The sequence below is a fragment of the Pinus tabuliformis genome, chromosome J (genome assembly GCF_031772625.1).
Source record: "Pinus tabuliformis cultivar Carrire ecotype Pingquan chromosome J, CPIR1, whole genome shotgun sequence".
Lineage (NCBI taxonomy): Eukaryota > Viridiplantae > Streptophyta > Pinopsida > Pinales > Pinaceae > Pinus > Pinus tabuliformis.
The window spans coordinates 265,930,744-265,935,660 of NC_142295.1; positions in this window are offsets into that span (position 1 = coordinate 265,930,744).

Genomic DNA, 4,917 nt, shown 5'->3' on the forward strand with positions numbered 1-4,917 from the left:
ACTATAAATAAGGTTATTAGGTTATAAAGTTTAGTTTCTTTGCACTATGCGCTCCTTATTTGGTTGATATTATCAAAGGAATTAGGTTTTGATGTATTGTATCCTTGTAAATTTGGCTAATCTATGTCAGTTCAGAAATTCAAATTGCTCATTGAGGTGGCAAAATTTTGTTCTAGAACCCAAAGTGCCTATGTGAAGCATTGGATCAAATACGTCTGGGGCATTGGATCTAGAAGAGACTTTGGCATAATAAAAGATGAAAAGTGGTACAATCAATAACACAATGACACTGATTTAATACCATAATGCACGGTGTGGTGTAAATGTGGCCTGATGTGAACATTAAGAGATAAGAATTCACTATAACTAAGATTATTAGGTTACAATTCTGGTTTCATTGCATTTTTTATTCCTTGTTGGATTGGTTATGTTAAAGAATTAAGTTTTGATTCCTTGTTTAAGCTACACTAATAGTAACTAGTATAGTTTACAGGTTTAGAATAGATACTAAACACTAAAATGGGGTTTTCATTAATCTTTCATATAACTTTCTAGGGCTCAAGAGTAATATATATGTATCGTTGGAACACCTAATCATTAAATATATTATATATAGTTTAAGGCTATATGTAATAAGTTATTTCCAATAATTCCTCTACGTTATACTAATTGGAATTTTTAATCGTAACATATTTCTATGTTATGATGGATTAGTTCAAAATTACTCATCAGAAACCAAGCTTTACATTTACAGCAAGTGTTTCTTCTGAACATTTAAATTATTGATCAAAAAATAAACTAAACACAACTCTTGTTTTATGCATACAAAAACAAAACTTGTATCTGTCGAAGCCAAATGTACAAAGATGAATGTGTGCAGAGAAAAGTATGTACGAATAGATATTTAATATTTTCTCTACACATAGAAAGAAATAAAACTATGTTACAAGTTATTCACAATGCATTGTTCACAAATTTTGTTATAGAGTATATGCATCTAAAAGCATGGAAAAAGAAGCATAGCACATACATGAAAATCATGCAACATGAACATGAAGTCAAAACTAGTTGTGAAAGAATGTTGCATATCTATTCAATTAGTGGTTGAGAGAAAATAATTATAAATAAATATATATAGTGAGTCAAATACAACATTCACACAAAAGTTATTGTGCTAATGCTTGAATTAGAACAAACATAATCATTGAGTAGCAACAAGGAAAAATGCTATGTTACAATTTGTTCACAATGAACTAGTTACAAATTGTGTCGTAGAGTGTATGTACCTCAAAGCATGGAGAAATAAGCATAACATATGCATAAAAATCATGCAACATAAACATGAAACAAAAAGTAGTAAAATTGATCTAATTTCACATTAATTATTTAATCTGAAGAAAGAAGACAACTATAAATGAAATATAATTCACTCAAATATGGCATTGAGACACAAGTTTTCTTTTAAGGCTTCAATTAGAAAAAAAGTAATTAGTCAATGGAAACTAATTTGAATTATACATTGACACATTTGTTCAGAAATAAATATGTTTTTTTTCCAAAAATTAAAATTCCTTGTTCAAAGTCACCTTGTTCGTTAAATAATGTTACAAATACTCAAACACAACATTCATACAAGGTTCTTGTGATAATGCTTAAATTAAAACAATAGTAATTTTTCGATAGAAATTAATTACAGTCACACACTATAACAACAATCCATAAATAAATTAAGAAAATGTGAAATTTTCATTAGTGCAAAGACTAATTTCTTGCAATAATTAGAATATAGACTTAAGAAGCTAAAAATACACAAATGGGAAAGTAAAAGTTTGTTTTGATTTGCAGATAACATAAACCTTCAATCTATTGGAGCAATGTTTAATGTAGTTTGATTGGAAAACTACCATTGTAAATAGATATGTAGAAGGTGTTCAAGTTGTGTAGGAGGATCGAGTTGCACATTGGCTTGGAATTTGAATACATGTGCCTCAATAGTTGGTAGTTCTTCCACTATTCTTTTGATAATGAATATGGTCACCAAAAAGTCACTATGTGGTTTGACCAAATATCTCCAAATACAATCAAGGTCAATATTCTGAATTTCTGCAATATTTATTTGATGCTTTTGGATATTTCCTTTTGCCTTCTCTTTTAGTGCACCTGTTTATAGTGGCTTGTCCATTGAATTCTGTGATTCTAATCATGTATCTTTCATTATCTACATTGTACATTGTATCAAAGGGGAGAAATTTTGTTCTCCAATTTTATTCAATTCCTTGGACCTATGCAAGTAATTGTTCCATGCTTCTAACATTGTTTTCTTTTGTATTATAGAAATTCAGGGTAGTTCGGAGGTGCTTCTCCTGTCAGTGTTCTACTAGAAAATGAGTTGAGTGAGTTGCTTATTTTACTCCTTATACTCGGTTTATTTATCAATCATATTATTCAACAACGCATCAATGAGGTTCTAGTGAAATTGAAGTAGACTTAGCTTACTACAAAACTACTCTTGTACATGAAGAAATTGTTGATTGAAGTCAATGGATTAATGCCTAAAATTTTCTAGATTGACTATGTTATTGGCTATTTTATGAGTTTTCAATTGAAATTCAACCAATCCAAGATCTTTTGACTGGATAGTACCTAAAACCCATGTTATAGTCTATTAGCATCATTTTTCAATTGTTTTTGCAATTCCACTATCTTATGAACCTATTGTTGTTCAAATTCATATTTGTGTAGTTTCAACTGTGCTTGAAACTAATTTCCTTTCTCTAACAATTGTTGTTCCAATTCCAATATTTTAGCATCCTTTTGGTTCAATATTTTCACTAGTCTAGTAACATGGTACACATTGGCATTTGTGTATACTCTGATAGAGTGAACAATTTCCTGGACTACTTGATTTTCATTCAATCATGAACCATCCCATATCACCTACATAGGATCTTTTGTTTCTTTATTTCTTCTCTTATTTTTTCTCATTTTAATGATAATGTTCTTTTGCGGGATGAAATAGAAATCCAATGGAGGAATATATTTGATTTATATTGATGATAATGAAATGACCAATATTTCTTCCTAGGAATTGTTATCAAAAACAGTGGTAACAAGAGTTTTCAACAAGGTTTCATAGATCGCTAAACCAGTTTGGTTGGGATAGGAGTATCTAACTATTTTTTAATATGCTTCCTTGAAGTGGAAGTCTCAAGACAAGCTTTTAAGACTTTGTGCTATTGAAGAACACTTGATGTAATTTTTAGGAATTCTTGTGAATTGTTAGCAATAATAGTACTAATGGGAGTTTTCAACAAAAAATCGGAGGTGACCAAGCCAGTGTCCATATGAAAAGTGATATCAAGTCGTTGTTAAGAATGTTTCTTAGGAGGAACATTCCCAAGAGTATCTTCAACAACATTGTGTTGCCAAGGAACATTTTCTCTAGTGTTCAAAAATAGATCTAGTTGTTGATCTATTTTGATTATAGTTCAAGCTTTTTCAACAATGTATTTTTTCATAAGGTCACTAGCAATTTTCGCAAACACTTGTTAAATTTCTTTTGAATCTTTGTCAAAGATGACTATATGAGTTTTAGATGAAGAAGCATATGTAGCATGATCTTTACCACTTTCTTGTTGTAAAATCATAGGCAAGGATTTCTTTCTTTCTTCTCTGAAAGCAAGAAAATGTTGATATTGTTCAAGAAAAAGTTCTCAATCCGAATGGTGAGTAGGTCAGAAGGTGTCCATTTCGATCCCATGGCAGGAAAAGAAGTTGAAAAGCAAATGGAATCCATAATGTAGGTTGACATGTAAAAGGGAGGATTGGATTTATGGGTATTCACTCTAAGTTTTTTAATCTTCTTGCATATATTTTCAGACAATATACTTTCCCAATTCAAATAAAAACCACCTAAAACCCTCTGAATAAGGGGAACCAATTCTATAGGGAAATATGTAACTCATTTTCTATCAAAAAGCCTACAGAGCATTAAGGCCACAAAGGCTTGTTCTATATTTAGAGGGGCATCACATATTATCTAGAAGTTTCTTCTTCGAATCTTTGTTCATTGGTCCTCCAGTATTTAATCAATTCATACATAGTATTTTTATACTCAACACATTCGTTTTAATGAATTTATGTACAAATTGTGAAATATACTAGAGTTTGGCCTAAGTAAGTTTATACATAACCTAAAGGTTGCCAGGATGAAACGAACCCACAATTGGGTCTCCCGTAGTGCATATGGAACATTTATCCAAGGCTACATAATTTACAGCCCAATTAATCATGTTTTTGTATGGAAGAATTATGGCTCGTTCAACAATTTTATGCAGCATTGACTTCGCCATGTCATGCAAAGAGGTATCAAGAATGGGCTCGCCTAGTTCTATTCCTTATGAACTTGCTTCATTTTTTTCCTCTATTAGTTTATACATATCATACGAGGAAGAGACACTAGTGTCTATTTTTGTAATGACATGTTCTAGCAGCTGCAACCACCCTTGCCTATGCTTTGTTTTGGAGCCTCCCTTCTGAATCACAACAGCTCATCCTGCACTGATCCAAGTACTTTTGATTTGATTGAGCCTTATCCTTTGCATATTGGATTGTGTTTTCTTACTTGGTTTACTGTCTAAACCATAAGTCAGTCTCTTGACTTGTTTTTCATCTAGTTCTAGGCTTACCTTAGAGAAATTTGCAATCCTTAAGGGAAACTAGCCTTGATCCCGGGAATTACGTAGTCCAAGCTGACAGTGAGCCTTCAACTCAAGAATTGTGCAACATTAGATGACAAGTAGCCTTGAGTTGGGAAATTGCATAGATCATGAGAGGCAGCCCTTAGCCACTCAGCCCATAAATTGCACATAACCAACTGTGCTCAGAAAATACATAGTGCATGATCCAGAGAGTTGC